Source organism: Pongo abelii, chromosome 9 (genome assembly GCF_028885655.2).
Source record: "Pongo abelii isolate AG06213 chromosome 9, NHGRI_mPonAbe1-v2.0_pri, whole genome shotgun sequence".
NCBI lineage: Eukaryota > Metazoa > Chordata > Mammalia > Primates > Hominidae > Pongo > Pongo abelii.
The window spans coordinates 54428240-54450216 of record NC_071994.2 but is presented as its reverse complement, the minus strand read 5'-3'; positions in this window follow the sequence as shown (position 1 = coordinate 54450216).

Below are 21977 nucleotides of genomic sequence, written 5' to 3'. Positions count from 1 at the left end.
ATTCAATCCCATTTCACTTTCCATTAAATTCCATTAAGCATTCCTTTCCATTCCATTCCATTGCATTCCACATTCCATTCCATTTCATTCCGTTCCACATTCCATTCCATTCCATTTCACATTTCATTCCATTCCATTCCAACTTCCGTTCCACATTGCATTCCATTCCATTCCACATTGGATTCCATTCCATTCCATATCCCATTCCATACCAGTCCGAGTTGCACTCCATTGCATTAAACATTCCATTCTATTTCCGTTTCAAATTCCATTCCATTCTATCCCATTCCACATTCCATTCAAATCCAATCCAATCAATTCCACATTCCTTCCCACTTTCTATTTCATTCCATTCCACATCGCACTCCATTCCATTCCACATTCCTTTCCATTCCATTCCATTCCATTCCTCATTCCATTTCACTCCACTTTCCCTTCCACTTTCCATTCCATTCCATTACACATTGCATTCCACATTCCATTCCATTCCTCATTCCATTCCATTGCATTCCACTTTCCATTCCATTCCATTCCATTCCAAATTCAATTCCATTCCATTCCCTTCCACACTGCATTCCCTCCCATTCCACATTCCATTCCATTCCTTTCCTCATTCCATTCCACATTCCATTACATTCCATTCCACATTCGATTCCATCCCATTCAACATTCCATTCCACATTCCATTCCAATCCATTCCAGATTGCACTCCACATTCTATTCCACATTCCTTTCCATTCCATTCCACATTGCATTCCATTTCGTTCCACACTCCATTCCATTCCACACTCCATTCCATTCCATTAAATTCCATTGCACATTCCATTCCATTCCATTCCATTACGTTCCTCATTCCATTCTATTCCTTTCCATTCCACATTCCATTCCATTCCATTCCACATTCCATTCCCCATTTCATTCCATTCCATTGCATATTGCATTTCACATTCCATTGCATTCCATTCCATTTTCTATTCAATTCCATTCCACTTTGCATTCCACACTCCATTCCATTCCATTCCATTCCACATTCCATTCAATTCCATTCTACATTCCTATCCATTCCGTTTCATATTCCATTCCTTTGCATTGCATTCCACATTCCATTCCATTCCTTTCCACATTCCATTCAATTACATTTCATTCCCGTCCACAGTCCATTCCATTCCATTCCACATTCCATTCCATTCCTTTTCAAATTCCATTCCGTTCCATTCCATCCCATTGTACATTCCATTTCATTCCATATTGCATTCCACATTCCATTACAAATTCCATTCCACATTCCATTCCATTCCATTACACTTTACATTCCATTTCACTCCATTGCATTCCACATTCCATTCCATTCCATTCCTTTACATTCCACTTTCCAATCCATTCCGTTCTATTGCATTACACATTCCATTTCATTCCATTCCACTTTCCATTCCAATCTTTTTACATTCCATTCCATTCCATTGCATATACCATTCCACATTCCATACCATTCCATTCCACATTGCATCCCATTTCATTACACATTTCATAACACTCCATTCCATTCCATTCCACTTTGCATTCCTTTCCATTCCATTTCACATTCCATTCCATTCGATTCCATTCCACATTCCATTCCATTCCAGGTTGCATTCCACTCCATTCCACATTCCATTCCCTTCCATTCCACATTCCATTCCCTTCCATTATTTCAATCCACATTCCATTCGTTTACATTACGAATTCCATTTCATTCTGTTCCACGTTCCATTCCTCATTCCATTAAAAATTCCGTTCCATTTTATTACACGCTCCATTTCATTCTATTCCACGTTCCATTAGACGTAGCATTCCATTCCTATCCACATTCCAAAACATGTTGCATTCCATTCCATTCCACTTCTCATTCCATTCCATTCTCTTCCATTCCACATTCCATTGCTTTCCATTACATATTCCATTCCATTCATTTGCCTTCCATTGCATATTCCATTCCATTCAATTCCACGTTGCCTTCCGTTACATTCCATTCCCAATACCATTGCATTCCGTTCCACATTCCATTAAATTCCATTCCACATTCCTTTCCATTCCATTCCACATCCCATTCCATTCCATTCCACATCCCATTCCATTCCATTCCATTCCATTCCACAATGCATTCCATTCTATTCCATTCCATTTCACATTGCCTTCCGCATCCCTTTCCATTCCATTCCATTCCACATTCCATTCCATTTCATTCCATTCCATTCCACATTCCATTCCATTCCATTCCATTACATTCCACATTTCATTCCATTAATTTCCACATTGCCTTCCTCATCCCATTCCATTCCATTAAACATTCCATTGCATATTCCATTCCATACAATTCCATATTGGATTCCATATTCCATTCCATTCCATTCCATTCCACATTCCATTCCATTCCATTTCACACTGCATTCAATTCCATTGCATTCCACATTCCATTGCTTTCCATTCCACATTCCATTCCACATTCCATTCCATTCTATTCCACCTTCCATTCCATTCCATTTAATTGCATTCAACTTTCCATTCCATTCCATTCCATTCCATTCCATTCCTAATTCCATTCCATTCCTTTCCACATTCCATTCCATTCCACATTCCATTCCACATTCCATTCCCTTCCACATTCCATTCCACATTCCTTTGCATTCCATTCCACATTCCTTTCAATTTCCATTTCATATTCCATTGCATTCCATTTCTTTCCACATTGCATTACATTGCATTCCACATTCCATTCCATAACGTTCCATTCCGTTCCACGTTTCTTTCCCTATTCCATTTCGTTCCATTCCACATTCCTTTCCATTCCATTCCACATACCACTCCATTATATTCCATTTTCTATTCCAACCCATTCCACATTCCAATCCATTCCACATTCAATTCCATTCCACATTGCTTTCCGTTCCATTCCATTCCATTCAACATCCCATTCCATTCCATTCCACATTCCATTGCAATCCATTCCACATTCAATTGCATTTCACAGTCCGTTCCATTCCATTCCATTCCATTCCAGATTCCATTCCATTCCATTCCATTTCACATTCAATTCCATTCCATTAAACATTCCTTTCCATTCCATTCCACTTTCAATTGCACATTCCATTCCATTCCATTGCAGTTTCCATTATACATTACATTCCACATTCCATTCAATTGCATTCCATTCCATTCCACTTTCCATTCCACATTCCACTCCCCATTCCTTTCGATTACATTCAACATTCCATTCCATTTCCTTAAATATTGCATTCCACGTTCCAGTCCACTCCATTTCACGTTCCATTCCATTCAATGTTCCATTCCACGTTCCATTCACGTTCCATTCCATGTTCCATTCCACGTTCCATTCCATTTCATTCCACGTTCTGTTCCTCATTCGAATCCATACCGTTCCATATTCAATTCCATTCCTTTCCACATTCCATTCCACGTTCCATTCCACTGCATTCAACGTACAATTTCATTCCACTTTCCATTCCATTCCATTCCACCTTCCTTTCCATTCCATTCCATGTTCCATTCCATTGAATTTCAGTTTCCACTATATTCCACATTTCATTCCATCCCACGTTCCATTCCATTCAATTCCACATTCTATTCCACGTTCCACTCCATGTTCCATTCTATGTTCCATTCTACGTTCTATTCCATTCCATTCCAAATGCTATTCCTCATTCCATTCCACATTCCATTCCCTTCTATTCCACATTTCATTCTCCCTTCCATTCCACGATCCATTCCACTCCATGACACATTCCATTTCATTCCATTCCACATTCTATTCCTCATTTCATTCTATTTCATTCCAAATTCCATCCGAGATTTCATTCCATTCCATTGCACATTCCAATCCATTCCATTCCTTTCCATTCCACGTAACTTTCCATACTCCATTCGACATTCAATTCCATTCCATTCCACGTTCCACTGCACGTTACATTTCACATTCCATTCATTTCCATTGCACATTCCATTCCATTCCACTAAACACTCCATTCCTTTCGATTGAATTCCACATTCCATTCCCTTCCATTCCAAGTTCCATTCCATTCCATTCCACTCCACATTCCATTCCATTCCACTCCACATTCCATTCCATTCCACTCCACATTCCAATCCATTCCATTCCACTAAACATTCCATTCCATTCCACTCCACATTCCATTCCATTCCATTCCATTCCATTTCATTCCATTCCATTCCACGTTGCATTGCAGATTCCATTCCAATCCATTCCGCATTCCGTTACATTCCATTCCACATTCCGTTAAATTCCTTTCCGCATTCCATTCCATTGCATTCCATTCCACATTCAATTTCGTTCCCTTCCACATTTTATTACACATTTCATTCCATTCCATTCCGATTTCATTGAACATTCAATTCCATTCCAATCTACATTCCATTCCATTCCACTCCACATTGCATTCCACTTTCTTTTCCATTCCATTCCACATTCCATTCCATTCCATTGCACATTCCATTCCATTCCACATTCCATTCCACATTCCGTTATTCATTCCATTTCATTCCATTCCACATTCCATTCCACATTCCATTCCACATTCCATTCCATTCCATTCCAATCCATTCCACATTCCATTCCATACCATTCCACGTTCCATTCCATTCCATTCCACTTTCCATTCCACATTACATTACACATTCCATTCCATTCCATTGCGTTCGATTTCATTAAAATCCACTATCTTTTCCTTTCTATTCTGTTCCATTGCACATTAGCTTCCTTTCCGTTCCTCTTTCCATTCCCTTCCCTTCCGCAATGCGTTCCGCATTCCTTTCCATGGTCCATTCCTCTTTCCATTCCACGTTCCATTCCATTCCATTCCATTCCATTCCACATTTCATTAGATTCTGTTCCAAATTAAATTCGATTCCATTTCACATTCCATTCTGTTCCATTGCATTCCGCATTCCATTCCAATCCATTCCACATTCCATTTATTCCGATTTCATTCCATTCGACATTCCATATCACATTCAATTCCGAATTCCATTCCATTCCTTTTCAAATTCCATTCCATTCCATTCGATTCCACAGTAAATTCCATTCCATTCCACATTCCATTCCATTCCTTTTCACATTCCTTTCCATTCCATACCTTTCCACATTCCATTCCATTTGATTCCACTTTCCAATCCAAATTCCACTCGATTTCATTCCACATTCCATTCCACATTCCATTCCTTTCCATTTAATATTCCATTCCATTCAATTCCATTCCACATTCCATTCCATTCCACACTGCATTCCATTCCATTCCACATTCCATTCCCTTCCATTCCCCATTCCATTCCATTCCATTACAAGCCACATTCTATTCCATTCCATTCCACATTCCATTAAAATTTCCATTCCATTCCTTTCCATATTCAATTCCAGTCCATTCCTCATTCCATTCCATTCCATTCCACATTGCATCTCATTCCATTCCACATTACATTATATTCCATTCCATTCTGTTCCGCTTTACATTCCAATCCAATCCGTTTCTCATTCCATTCCATTCGATTCCATTCCACATTAAATTCCATTCCATATTCCACTCCACATTCTTTCCATTGCATTCCACATTCCATTCCATTCCATTCCATATTGCATTACATTCCATTCCATATTACATTCCACATTCCATTGCATTCCAATTTCCATTCCATTCCATGCCACATTCCATTCCATTCTGTTCCACATTCCATTCCATTCCTTTACATATTCCATTCCACATTCCATTCCAGCCCATTGCTTACTGCATTTGATTCCATTCCACTTTCTATTTCACATTCCATTCCACATTCCAAGCTGTTCCATTACACATTCATTTCCATAACATTCCACAGTCCATTCCACCTTCCATTCCATTCTATTCCACATTCTGTTCCATTCCTTTCCACCCTCCACTCCATTCCATTCTCATTCCATTCCAGTTTCCACTCCATTGAATTCCACAATTCATTCTACATTCCATTCAACATTGCATTCCATTCCATTCAAATTTCCATTCCATTCTTTTCCACATTCCACTCCTTTCCATTCCACATACCATTTCACGTCGCATTCCTTTCCATTCCACATTCCTTTCCATTCCATTCCACATTCCTTTGTATGTCTCATTGCTTTCCATTCCACATTCCATTCCACTTTCCATTACAGTTTCCTTTCCTCTTTCCATTCCATTCCATTACACATTCCATTCCATTTCATTTCACATTCCATTTCATTTTCAAAGTGAAAATGAATGTGGAATGGAATGGAATGCAATGTAGAATGGAATGTGGTATTGAATGGATTGGAATAAGGAAGAGAATGTGGAATGGAATGTGGATTGCAACGTGGAATGAAATGGAATGGAATGTAGAATAGAATACGGAATGGAATGGAATGGATTGTCTAATGAAATGTACAATGGAATGGAATGTGGAATGCAAAGTGGAATAGCATGTGGAATTGAGTGGAATGGAATTTTGAATGGAATGTGGAATGGAATGGAATGGAATGTGGAAGGGAAATTGGAATGGAATGTGAAATGGAATGGAAAGGAATGTGAAATGGAATGGAATGGAATGTGGGATGGAGTGGGATGGGATGGAATGGAATGTGGAATGTAATGGAATGGAATTTGAAATTGAATGGAAAGAGTAATGGAATGTTTAACAGAATGGAATGAAATGGAAGGGAATGTGGAATGGAATGTAATGTGGAAAGGAGTGGAATGGAATGTGGAAAGGAATGGAACGGAATATGGAATGGAATGGAAAGTGGAATGGAATGTGTAATGGATGGAATGGAACGGAATGTGGAACGCAAAGAAATATGGAATTTAATTGAATGGAATGTGGAATGGAAAGGAAAGAAATATTCTTTGGAAAGTAAAGGAATGTGGAATGGAATGGAATGTGGAACAGAATGGAATGGAATGTCTAATGGATGGAATGCAATACTGCATGTAATGGAATGGAATGTCTAATGGAATGGAGTGGAATGTGGCATGGGGTGTAATGGAGTGTGGAATTTAATGCAATGGAATATGGAATGGAATGGAATGGAATGTGGAATGGAATGGATTAGAATGTGGAATACAAAAGGAATGGAATGCGGAATGGAATTTGGAGTTTAACGGATTGGACTGGAATGGAATGTGGAAAACAATGGAATGAATGGAATGTGGAATGGAACGGAATGTGGAATGGAACGAAATTTGGAATGGAATGTGAAATGTAAAGGAATGGAATGGAATTGAATGCGGAATGCAATGGAATGGAATGGAAAGCTGAATGTAATGGAATGTGGAATGGAATGGAATGGAATGTGGAATGGAATGGAATGGAATGTGGAATGAAATGGAATGGAATATGGAATGGAATGGAATAGAATTTGGAATGGAATGGAATGGAATGGAATGCGGAATTTAATGGAATGTGGATAGCAGTGTGTAATGGAATGGAAAGGAATGGAATGTGGAATGGAAAGGAATGTGGAAAGCAATGGAATGGAATGAGGAATGCAATTGAATGGAATGTGGAATGGAATGGAATGAAATGTGGAGTGGAATGGAATGCAAAGTGAAGTGGAATGGAATTCAAAGGGAAATGGAACGGAATGTGGAATGGAATAGAATGGAATGGAATGGAATGAAAGTGGAATGCAATGGAAAGGAATGCAATGTCTAATTGAAAGGAATGGAACGGAACGTTGAATTCAATGGAATGGAATGTAATGTGGAATTGAATGGAATTGAACGTGGAAAGTAATGTGGAATGGAAAGTGGAATGGAATGTGGAATGGAATGGTAAGGAATGTGGAATGGAATGGAATTAAATGTGGATTAGAATGGAATGGAATGGAATGTGCAAAGGAATGTGGAATTGAATGTGGAATGGAATGGAATGGAAGGGAATGTGGAATGGAAATGAACTTGCAATGGAATGAAATGGAATGTGGATTGGAATGGAATGGAACGGAATGTGGAAAGGAATGGAATGTAAAGGAAATTGAAATGGAATTTGGAATGGAATGTGGAATGGAATGAAATGGAATGTGGAATGAAAAGTGGAATGGAATGGAACATGGAATGGAATGTGGAATGGAATGTGTAACGGAATGTGGAATGGAATGTGGAATGGAGTATGGAATGAAATGTAGCTTGGAATGTGGAATGGAACAGAATTGAATCTTGAATGGAAAGGACTGGAATGTGGAATGTAATGTGGAATGGAATGTGCAATGAAATGTGGAATGGAACCGAATAGAATGTGGAATTGAATGTGCAATGGAATGTGGAATGGATTGGAAAAGAATGTGGAATGGAATGTAATGGAATGTGCATGGTATTTGGAATGGAATGGAATGGAATGTTAAATGGAATGGAATGCAATGGAATGGAATGTGGAATGGAAAGAACTGTAATGTGAAATGGAATGTGGAATGGAATGTGGAAGGAATGGAATGGAATGTGGAATGAAACGGAATCGAATGGAATGTGGAATGGAATGGAATGGAATGTGGAATGCAATGGAATGGAAAGGAAGGTGAAATTGAATGGAATGGAATGGAACGTTTAATGCAATTGAATGGAGTGGAATGTGCAAATGAATGGAATTGAATGGGGAAAGGAAAGTGGAATGGAAAGTGGAATGGAATGTGGAATGGAATGGAATGGAATGTGGAATTGAATGGAATGGAATGTGGAATAGAATCGAATGGAATGGAATGTGCATTGGAATGTGGAATGGAATGTTGAATGGAATTGAACATGGAACGGAATGGAACGGAATGTGGATTGGAAAGGAATGGAATGGAATCTGGAATGGATTCGAATGTAATGGAAAGTGAAATGAAATTTGGAATGTAATGTGGAATGAAATGAAATGGAATGTGGAAAGATATGTGGAAGAGAATGTGGAATGGAAAGGAATGTGGAATGTAATGGAATGGAATGTGGAATGGAGCGTGGAATGGAACGTAGAATGGAACGAGGAATGCAACGCAGAATGGAATGGAATGGAATGTGGAATGCAATGTGTGGAATGGAATGTGGAATGGAATGGAAAGGAATATGACATGAAATGTGTAATGGAATGTGGATCGGAATGGAATGGAATGTGGAATGGAATGTGAAACGGAATGGAGTGGAATGTGAAATGTAATGTGCAGTGGAATGTGAAAGCGAATGTGGAATGGAATGTGAAAGCGAATGTGGAATGGAATGTGGAACGGAATGTGGAATGGAATGGAATGGAACGTGGAATGGAATGTGGAAAGGAAAGGAATGGAATTGAATGTGGAATGGAATGGAATGGTATTGAATGTGGAATGGAATTGAAAGGTAATTGTAATGGAATGTGAAATTGAAGGTGGAATGCAATGTTGAGTGGAATAGAATGGAATGTGGAATGCAATGTGGAATGGAATGTGGAATTGAATGTGGAAGGGAACATGGAATGGAATGGAAAGGAATGTGGAATAGAATGTGGAATAAAATGTAGAATGGAATGTGGAATGCAATAGAATAGAATGGAATGTGGAATGGAATGTGAAAAAGAATGTGGAATGGAATGTGGAATGGAATGTAATTGAATGTGGAATGGAATGGATTTTAATGTGGAAAGGAATGCGGAAGGGAGTGCAATGCAATGTGGAAAGGAATGGAATGGAATGTAGAATGGAATGTGGAATGGAAAGGAAAAAAATGTGTAATGGAAAGGAATTTAAGGTGGAATGCATTGGAACGGTATGGAATGTGGAATGGAATGGAATGGAATCTGCAATAGAATGGATTGGAATGTGGAATTTAATAGAACACAATGTGGAATTGAATGAAATGTAATGTGGGGAGGATTGGAATGGAATGGAATTTCGAATGGAATACAATGGAATAGAATGAAATGGAATGCAATGTGGAATGGAAAGTGGAATGGAATGGAATGCAATGGAATGTGGAATGGAATGCAATGGAATTTGGAAGGGAATGGAAGGTGGAATGGAACGTGGAATGCAATGTGGAATGGAAAGTGGAATGAAATGTGAAATGGAATTTGGAATGGAACGTGGAATGGAAGGGAATGGAATGTGGAATGGAATGTGGAATGTAACGTGGAATGGAACGTGGAATGGAACGGAATGGAATGTGGAATGGAATGTGGAATGGAATGTGGAATGTAACGTGGAATGGAAACTGGAATGGAATGGAAAGGAATGTGGAATGGAATGTGGAATGGAACGTGGAAAACAAAGAAGAATGGAATGGAACGACTGTGGAATGTAATGTGCAATAGAATGGAATGGAATGTGGAAGAGAATGTGGAATAGAATGTGGAATAGAATGGAAAGGATTGTGGAATGGGAAGTGGATTGGAATGCAATGGAATGTGGAATCGAATTGAGTGGAATGTGGAATCAAATGTGGACCGGAATGCAAAGGGATTTGGAATGGAATGTGGACAGAAATGAAATGGAATGTAGAATAGAAAGTTGAATGGAATGTGGATTGGAATGGAGTATAATGTGAAATGCAATGTGGAATGAAATGGAATGGAATGTGGAATGGATTGTGGAATGTTATGTGGAATAGAATGTGAAATGGAACATAATGTAATGTGGAATGGAATGTAGAATGGAATGTGGAATGGAAAGTGGAATGGAATGCAACGGAACGTGAAATGGAACGTGGAATGGAAAGTGGAAAAGAAAGTGAAATAGAATGCGCAATGAAATGTGGAATGGATCCTGGAATGGAATGTGCAATGCAATGTGAAGTGTAACGTGGAATAGAATGGAATGGAACATGGAAGGTAAAGTGGAATGGAGTGGAATGGAACGGAATTGAATGTGGAATGGAATGGAATGGAATGGAATGTGGAATGGAATATTGAATGTAGTGGAATGGAATGGAATGTGGAACTGAAGATGGAATGGAATGGAATGGAATATGGAATGGAATGTAAAATGGAATGTGGAATGGAATTTGGAATGGATTGTGGATTGGAATAGAATGGAATGGAATGTGGATTCGAATGGAATGGAATGGAACGTGGAATGGGAAGTGAAATTGAATAGAATGGAATGAGGAATGGAATGTGGAATGGAATGGAACGCAATGTGGAACGGAATGGAATTGTATGTGGAATGAAATGGAATGGATTATGGAATGGAATGGAATGCAATGGAATGGAATGTGAAATTGAATTTGGAATGGAATGGAATGGAATGTGGAGTGGAATTGAATGGAATGAAATATGGAATTGAATGCAATGAAATAGAATGAAATGTAATGGAATGTGGAATGAACCGTGGAATGGGCGGTGGAATGGAATGGAATGGATTGTGAAATGGAACATATTGGAACGTGCAATGGAAAGGAATTGAATGTGTAATGCAATGGAACGGTATGTAATGTGCAATGGAATGGAATGCAATGGAAAGGAAGGTGTAATGGAATGGATTGTAAGGTGGAATAGAATAGAATAGAATGAGGAAAGGAACGTAATGGAATGTGGAGAAGATTGGAATGGAATGGAATGTTATGTGAAAAGGAATACAATGGAATAGAATGAAATGGAATGGAATGTGGAATGGAATGCGCAATGGAATGGAATGCAACGTAATGTGGAATGGAATGGAACATAGAATGGAACGTGGAATGGAACGTGGAATGGAAGGTGGAATGGATCGTGGATTCGAATGTGAAATGGAATTTGGAATGGAAGGTGGAATGGAACCTGGAATGGAATGCGGAATGGAATGTGGAATGGAACGTGGAATGGAAAGAGGAATGGAAAGGAATGGATTGTGGAATGGAATGTGCAATGGAATAGAATGGTATGGAAGGGATTGTGGAATGGAATGTGCAATGGAATAGAATGGAAAGTGGAATGGAATGTGGAATAGAAGGTGGAATAGAATGGAATGGAATGTGGAATGGAAAGTGGATTGGAATGGAATGGAAAGTGGAATCGAATGTGGAATGGAATGCAATGAGATGTGGAATGGAATGCAATGAGATGTGGAATGGAATATGAAGTGAAATGGAATTTAATGTGGAATGGAATGTGGAATGGAATGTGGAATGGAATGGAATATAATGAGGAAAGTAATGTGGAAAGGAATGTTCTATGGAATGCAGAATGGTATGTGGAATGGAATATGGAATGCAACATAATGTAATGTGGAATGGAATGTGGAATGGAATGTTGAATGGAAAGGAATGGAGCGTGTAATGGAACATGGAATGCAACGTGCCATGGAACGTGGAATGGAAAGTGGAATGGAACGTGGAATGGAACGTGGAATGGAACGTTTAATGGAAAGTGAAATGGAATGAGGAATGGATCGTCAAATGGAATGTGCAATTCAATGTGAAATGGAATGTGGAATAGAATGGAATGGAACATGGAATGGAACGAGGAATGGAATGGAATGGAACGCGGAACTGAATGTGGAATGGAACGTGGAATGGAAAGGAATGGATCATGGAATGGAACGTGGAATGCATTGGAAAGGAACGTGGAATGGAATGTGGAATGGAATGTGGAATGGAACATGGAATGGAAAGTGGAATGTAATGGAATAGAACATGGAATGGAATGTGTAATGGAATGTGGAATACAAAGTTATGGAATGTGGAATGGAATGGAATGGAACATGGAAAGGAATTTAATGGAATGCACAATGGAATGTGGAATGGAATGGAATGGAATGTGGAATGGAAGGTGGAATGGAATGAAATTTGGAATGGAATAGAATTTAATGGTATGGAATGTGGAATGGAATGGAATGTAATGTGCAGTGGAATCTGGAAAAGAATGGAATGGAACGTGGATTGGAACATGGAATGGAGCGTGGAATGGAACTTGGAATGGAATGTGCAAAGGTATGCGGAATGGAATGCAGAATGGACCGTGGAAATGAATGGAATGGAATGTCTAATGAAATGAGGATTAGAATGTGGAATGGAACGTGGAATGGAACGTGGAATGGAACGGAATGGAACGTGAAATGGAACGCGGAATGGAACATGGAACGGAACTCGGAAAGGAATGTGCAATGGTATGTGGAATGGAAAGTGGAATGGAATGGAATGCAACGTGGATTCGACCGTGGAATGGAATGCAATGGAAAGTGTAATGGAATGTGGATTGGAATGTGGAATAGAACGTGGAATGGAATGGAATGGAACGTGGAATGGAACGTGGAACAGAATGTGGACAGGAACGTTGAATTGGCCTTGGAATGGAATGTGGACAGGAATATGGAATGTAACGTGGAATGGAATGTGGAAGAGAATATGAAATGCAATCTGGAATGGAATGTGGAAAAGAATGTGTAATTAAACGGAATGGAATGTGAAATGGAATGGAATGGAATGTGGAAAGGAATGGAATGGAATGTGGAATGGAATGTGGAATGAAATGCAATGGAATGTGGAATGGAATGTTGAATTTAATGTGGAATGCAATGTGGAATGGGACGTGGAATGGAAAGTGGAATGGAAAGTGGAATGGAAAGTGGAATGGAATGAGGAATGGAATGTGGAATAGAATGTGGAATGGAATGGAATGGAATCTGTAATGGAATGGAATGGAACGTGGAATGGATAGGAATGGAATGTGGAATGGAACGTGGAATGGAATGGAACGGAATGTGGAATGGAATGCAATGGAATGTGGAGGGACATGTGGAATGGAATGTGGAATGTAACGAGGAATTGAACGGAATAGAATGTGGAATAGAATGTGGAATGGAATTTGGAATGGAACGTGGAAAGGAACGTGGATTGGAATATAATGGAATGTGGAATGGAATGTGGAATGGAGTGGAATGGAATGTGGAATGGAACGTGAAGTGGAATGGAATGGAATGTGGAATAGAATGAAATGGAATGTGGAATGGATTCTGGAAAGGAATGGAAAGGAATTTGGAATGGAATGTTGAATTTAATGTGGAATGGTATGTGGAAAGGAACGTGGAATGGAAAGTGGAATGGAACATGCAACGGAGCGTGGAATAGAATGTGGAATGGAACAGAATGGAATGTGGAATGGAATGGAATTCAATGGAATGGAATGGAATGGAATGTGGAAGGGAAAGGAATGGATTATCGAATGGAATGGAATGGAATCTTTAATGGAATGTTGAATGGAATGGAATGGAATGGAATGTGGAATTGAAGATGGAATGGAATGGAATGGAACGTGGAATAGAATGTGGAAAGGAATGTGGAATGGAAATTTGAATGGATTTTGAAATGGAATTTAATAGAATGTGGAAAGGAATGGAATGGAATGGAATGTGGAATGGATGGTGGAATTCAATGGAATGGAATGTGGGATGAAATGTGGAATGGAATGGAATGAAATGTGGAATGGAATGGAATGGTATGTGGAATGGAATGGAATGGAAGGTGGAAAGGAATGTGGAAAGGAGTGGAGTAGAATGTGGAATGGAATGTGGAATGGAAAGGAATGGAATGTGGAAAGGAATGTGGAATGGAATGGAATGGAATGAGGAACGGAATGTGGAATAAAATATGGAATGGAATGGAATGGATTGTGGAATGGAATGGAATGGAAAGGTATGGAATATGGAATGGAATGGAATGGAATGTGGAATTGAACGTGGAAAGGATTTTGGAATGGAACGTGGAATGGAACGTGGAATGGAAGGTGGAATGCAACGGAATAGAAAGTGGAATGGAATGTGGAATTTAAAGGAAAGAACGTGGAATTTAATGTTGAATGGCACGGAATGGAACTTGCAATGGAATGTGGGATGGAATGGAATGGAAAGTGGAAAGAATGTGGATTGGAACGTGGAATAGCATGGGGAATGTAGTGTGGAATGGAACATGGAACGTAATTGAATGGAGTGCGGAATGGTATGCAACGGATTGTGGAATAGAGTGGAATGGAATGGAATGGGGGATAAAATGGAATGCAATGGAATTTAATGCAGAATGGATTGGAATGGAATGTGAAATGCAATGTAATGTAATGGAATGTGAAATTGAATGGAATGGAATTGAATGTGAAATGGAATGGAATGGAGAGTGGAATGCAATGTGGAATGCAATGTTGAAAGGAAAGGGGAATGGATTGGATTGGAATGTGAAATGGAAACTGGAAAGTAATGTGGCATGAAATGGAATGTAATGTGGAATGGAATGGAATGGAATGGAATGTGGAAAACGAAGGAATGGAATGATATGTGGAATGGAATGTGGAATGTAATGGATTGGAATGTGGAATGGAATGGAATGGAAACTGGAACGGAATGGAATGGAATTTGGAACGGAATGGAATGTGGAGTGGAATGGAATGGAATGTGTATTAGAATGGAATGGAATTTGTAGTGTAATGGAGTGGAATGGAATGGAAAGTGAAATGGAATGTGGAATGCAATGTGAAAAGGAATGTGGAATGGAATGTGAAATGGAAAGTGGAATGGAATGAAATGTATCGTGGAATGGAGTGCAATGGAACATGGAATGGAACATGGAATGGAAATTGGAATGGAATGTGGAATGGAATGGACTGGAATGTGGAATGGAATGTGAAATGAAATGTGGAATGGAATGTGGAATGGAATGGATTAGAATGTGTAGTGGAATGTGGAATGGAATGCAATGGAACGTGGATTGGAATGCAATTGAACGTTGAATGGAATGTCGAACGGAATGTGGAATGGATTGTGCAATGAAAAATGGAATGGAACGTGGAGTGAAATGTGGAATGGAATGGAATGGAATGTGGAATGGAAAGTTGAAAGGAAAGGAAAAGAATGAGGAATGGAATGTGGAATGGAATGGAATGGAATGCTGAATGGAATGGAATGGAAAGTGGAAAAGAACATGGAATGGAATGTGCAAGGGAATGTGGAATTGAAGGGAATGGAATATGGAGTGGAATGGAAAGGAATGTGTAATATAATGGAATGGAATATTTTGGAATGCGGAATTGAATGGAATGGAATGTGGAATGAAATGGAATGGAATTTGGAATGCAATGGAATGGAGAATTGAATGGAATGGAAAGTGGAATGTAATGGAATAGTATATGTAATAGAATGGAATGAAACATGGAATAGAATGTGGAATGGAATATGGAATGGAATGTGGAAAGTAATTGAATGAAATGTGGAAAGAAATAGAATGGAATGTGGAATAAAATGGAATTCAATGGTATGCGGAATGGAATGGAATGGAATGTGGAATGCAACGGAATGGAATGAAATGTGGAATTAATTGGAATGGAATGTGGAATGGAATGGAATAGAATGTGCAATGGAATGGAAGGCAATGTGGCATATAATGTGGAATGGCATGTGGAATGGAATGTGGAATGTAATTGAATGGAATGTGGAATGTAATGGAATGGAATACGGAATGGAATGTCATGCAATGGAAGGTGGAATAGAATGGAATTCAATGGAATGGAATGCGGAATGGAATGGAATAGAATGTAGAATGGAATCTTGAGTGGAATATGGAATGCAGTGTGGAATGGAAAGTGCAATGTAAAGTGGAATGGAACGGAATGGAATATGGAATGGAAGGTGGAACGGAATGAAATGGAACGTGGAGTGGAAAGTGGAATGGAACGTGGAAGGGAAAGTGGAATGGAATGAAATGTGGAATGGAATGGAATGTGGAATGGATTGTGAAATAGAATGTGTAAAGAATTGTTGAATGGAATGTTGAATGGAATGAAAAGGGGTGTGGAATGGAAAGTGGAATAGAATCTGGAATGGAATGTGGAATGGAATTTCGAAGAGAACTTGAAATGGAATGGAATTAAATGAGGAATTTAATGCGGAATAGAATGTGGAATGGAATGTGGAATGGAATGGAATGGAATGTGGAATGGAATGTGGAATTGAATTTGGAAAGTAACGTGGAATGGAATGGAATGTGGAATGGAATGGATTGGAATGTGAAAAAGAATATGGAATGGAATGCAAAGGTATGCAGAATGGAAAAGAAAGGAATTTGGAATAGAATTTGGAATGAAATGTGGAATGGAATGAAATGGAATGTGGAACGGCATGTGGAATGGAATGTGGAATGGAACGTGGAATGCAACGTGGAATGGAACCTGGAATTTAAAGTGGAATGAAAGGCGGAATGGAATGGAATGTATTGTGGAAGGGAATGGAATGGAACGTGGAATGGAATGGAATTGAAAGTGTAATGGAAAGGAATGGAATGTGGAATGCCATGGAATTCTATGGAATGTTGAATGGAATGAAATGTGCAATGGAATGGAATGGTAAATGGAATGTAATAGAATGGAATGTGGAATGCAATGGAATGGAATGTGGAATGGAATGGAATGGAAAGGAATGTAAAATGGAATGCAATGGAATAGAATGAAATTTAATGGAATGTGGAATGAACCGTGGAATGGAAGGTGGAATGGAATGAAATGAAATGTGGAATGGAATGGAACGGATCCTGCAATTTAAAGGAATTGAATATGTAATGCAATTGAATGGTGTGAAATGTGGAATGAAATGGAATGGAATAGAACGGAATGTGCAATGGAATGTATTGGAATGTTTAAAGGAATAGATTAGAATGAGGAATGGAATAAAATGGAATGTGGAGAGGATTTTAATGGAATGGAATGTGGAATGGAATGCAATGGAATAGAATGAAATGGAAGGGAATGTGGAATGGAATGTGGAATGGAATGGAATGGAATGTGGAATGGAACGGAATGGAATGTGGAACGGAATGTGGAATGAAATATGGAATGGAATGGAATGGATTGTGGAATGGAATGGAAAGGAATGGTATGGAATATGGAATGGAATGGAATGGAATGTGGAATTGAACGTGGAAAGGATCGTGGAAGGGAACGTGGAATGGAAGGTGGAATGCAACGGAATAGAAAGTGGAATGGAATGTGGAATTTAATGGCAACGAACGTGGAATGGAATGTTGAATGGCACAGAATGGAACTTGTAATGGAATGTGGGATGGAATGGAAAGGAAAGTGGAAAGAATGTGAAATGGAACGTGGAATAGAATGGGGAATGTAATGTGGAATGGAAGATGGAATGTAATTGAATGGAGTGAGGAATAGAATGGAACGGTTTGTGGAATAGAGTGGAATGGAATGGAATGGGGAATAAAATGGAATGCAATGGAATTTAATGCGGAATAGAATGGAAAGGAAAGTGAAATTGAATGGAATGGAATTGATTGTGGAATGGAATGGAATGGAATGTGGAATGGAATGTAATGGAGAATGGAATGCAATGTGGAACGCAATGTGGAAAGGAATGTGGAATGGATGGGATTGGAATGTGAAATGGAAAGAGGAAAGGAATGTGGCATGAAACGGAATGTAATGTGGAATGCAATGGAATGGAATGGAATGTGGAATAGGATGGAATGGAATGATATGTGGAATGGAATGTGGAATGTAATGGAATGGAATGTGGAATGGAATGGAATGGAAACTGGAACGGAATGGAATGGAATGTGGAAAGGAATGGAACGTGGAGTGGAATGGAATGGAATGTGTATTAGAATGGAATAGAGTTTGTAGTGTAATGGAGTGGAATGGAATGGAAAGTGAAATGGAATGTGGAATGCAACGTGAAAAGGAATGTGGAATGGAATGTGAAATGGAAAGTGGAATGGAATGAAGTGGATCATGGAATGGAGTGGAATGGAACGTGGAATGGAACATGGAATGGAAATTGGAATGGAATGTGGAATGGAATGGACTGGAATGTGGAATGGAATGTGAAATGAAATGTGGAATGCAATGTGGAATGGAATGGATTAGAATGTGCAGTGGAATGTGGAATGGAATGCAATGGAACGTGGATTGGATTGCAATTCAACGTTGAATGGAATGTCGAACGGAATGTGGAATGGATCGTGCAATGGAAAATGGAATGGAACGTGGAATGAAATGTGGAATGGAATGGAATGGAATGTGGAATGGAAAGTTGAAAGGAATGGAATAGAATGAGGAATGGAATGTGAAATGGAATGGAATGGAATGCTGAATGGAATGGAATGGAATGTGGAAAAGAATATGGAATGGAATGTGGAAGGGAATGTGGAATTGAAGGGAATGGAATGTGGAGTGGAATGGAAAGGAATGTGTAATATAATGGAATGGAATGTTTTGGAATGCGGAATTGAATGCAATGGAATGTGAAATGCAATGGAATGGAATGGAATGTAGAATTGAATGGAATGGAACGTGGAATGTAACGGAATAGAATATGGAATAGAATGGAATGCAACATGGAATAAAATGTGGAATGGAATTTGGAATGGAATGTGGAAAGTAATTGAATGAAATGTGGAATGTAATAGAATGGAACGTGGAATAGAATGGAATGCAATTGTATGCGGAATGGAATGTAATGGAATGTGGAATGCAACGGAATGGAATGAAATGTGGAATTAATTGGAATGGGATTTGGACAGTAATGGAATAGAATGTGCAATGGAATGGAAGGCAACGTGCAACGAAATGGAATGTGGAACGGCATGTGGAATGGAATGTGGAATGGAATGTGGAATGGAAAGGAAAAAATGTGGAATGGAATGTGGAACGGCACGTGGAATGGAATGTGGAATGGAATGTGGAATGGAAAGGAAAAAAATGTGGAATGGAATGTGGAACGGAATGTGGAATGAAATGTGGAATGGAATGTGGAATGGAAAGGAAAAAAATGTGGAATGGAATGTGGAATGTAGTGTGGAAATGAATGGGGAAAGGAATGGAAAGGAATGTGGAATGGAATGTGGAATGGAATGTGCAATAGAATGGAGTGGATTGTGGAATGGAATTGAATGGAATGGTATGGAATATGGAATTGAATGCAATGGAATGTGGAATGGAATGTGGAATAGAATTTGGAATGGAATGTGGAATATAATGACGAACGCAGTTGAGTGGAATTTGGTATGGAATGGAAAGGAATGTGGAATTGAATGGAATAGAATGGAACGCGGAATAGAAATAAATGGAATGGAATCGAATGCAGAATGGATTGAAATGGAATGTGGAAAGCCATGTAAGGGAATGGAATGTGAAACAGAATGAAATGGAATGCAGAATGTACTGGAGAGGATTGTGGAATTGAATAGAATGGAAAGTGGAATGGAATGTGTAATGGAATGTGGAATGGAATGTGGAATGGAATGGAATGGAATGTGGAATGGAATTGAATGGAATCTCGAATAGAATGGAATGGAATGGAATGTGGAATGGAATTGAATGGAATGCGGAATCGAATAGAATGGAATGTGGAATGCAATGTAATGGAATGGAATGTGAAATTAGATGGAATGGAATGTGGAATGGAATGGAATGGAATGTGGAATGGAATGGAATGGAATGTTGATTAGAATGGAATGGAAAGGAATTTGGAATGGAAAGCGGAATTGAATGTGGAATTGAAAGGAAAGGAATGTGGATTAGAATGAAATGGAAAGGAATGTGGAATGGAAAGTGGAATTGAATGTGGAATGAAATGGAATGGAATGTGGATTGGAATGGAATCGCATGTGGAGTGGAATGGAATGGAATGTGAAACGCATTCGAACGTGGAATGGAATGGAGTGGAATGTGTAATGGAATGGAATGGAACGGAATGGAAAGTGAAATGGAATGTCGAATGGACTGTGAAATGGAATGTGGAATGGTATGTGGAATGGAGAGTTCAACGGAAAGTGGAATGGCATGAAATGGAACGTGGAATGGAATAGAATGGATCACGGAATGGAATGGAATGGAAAGTGGAATGGATCATGGAATGGAAAGTGGAATGGAATGGAATGGAAAATGGAATGGAATGTGTAATGGAATGGAATGGAAAGTGGAATGGAATGTTGAGTGGAATGTGGAAGGGAATGTGGAATGAAACGAAATGGAATCTGGAATGGAATGAGGAATGTAATGTGGAAAGGAAAGGAATGTAATATGGAATGGTATGTGGAATGAAATGTGGAATGGAAAATGGAATGGAATAGAATGCAATGTGGAATGGAATGTGGTATGGCATGAAGTGGAAAGTGGAATTTAAAGAGGAATGCATCAGGTAAGGGAAAGGGGAATGGAATGGAATGTGGAAGGGCACATTTAATGGAATGCAATGGAATGTGGAATGGAACGGAATGGAATGTGGAATGGAATGTGGAAAGGAATGTGGAATGGAATGTGGAATGTAATGGAATGGAAAGTGGAATGGAATGTGGAATGGAATGGAATTGGATGTGGAATGAAATGTGGAACGGAATGAGTAATGAAATGTAATGGAATGGAATGTAATGGAATGTGGAATGGAATGTGGAATGGAATGGAATGGAATGTGGAATAGAATGTGGAATGGAATGTGGAATGGAATGTGGAATGGAATGGAATTGGATGTGGAATGAAATGTGGAACGGAATGAGTAATGAAATGTAATGGAATGTGGAAAGGAATTGAATGGAACGTGGAATGGGATGCGGACGGGAATGGAATGAAAAGTGGAATGAAATGTGTAATGGAATGGAATGTGGAATGAGATGCAGACGGGAATGGAATGAAAAGTGGAATGAAATGTGTAATGGAATGGAATGGAATGTGGACTCAAATGAGGAATGCAATGGAATGGAATGTGGAATGGAATGTTCATTGGAATGTGGAATGGAATGTGAAATGGAATGTGGAATGGAACGCAATGGAATGTGGTATGGAATGTGGAATTAAATATGGAATGGAACGGAATGGAATGTGGAATAGAAAGTGAAATGGAATGTGAAATGGAACCTGGAATTTAATGGAATGGAACGTGTAATGGAACATGGAATGGAATATAAATGAAAGTGGAATGGAAAGGAATGGAAAGCAGAATGGAATGGAAAGGAATGTGGAAAGGAATGTGGAATAGAATGTGTAATGGAATGTGGAATTGAATGGAATGG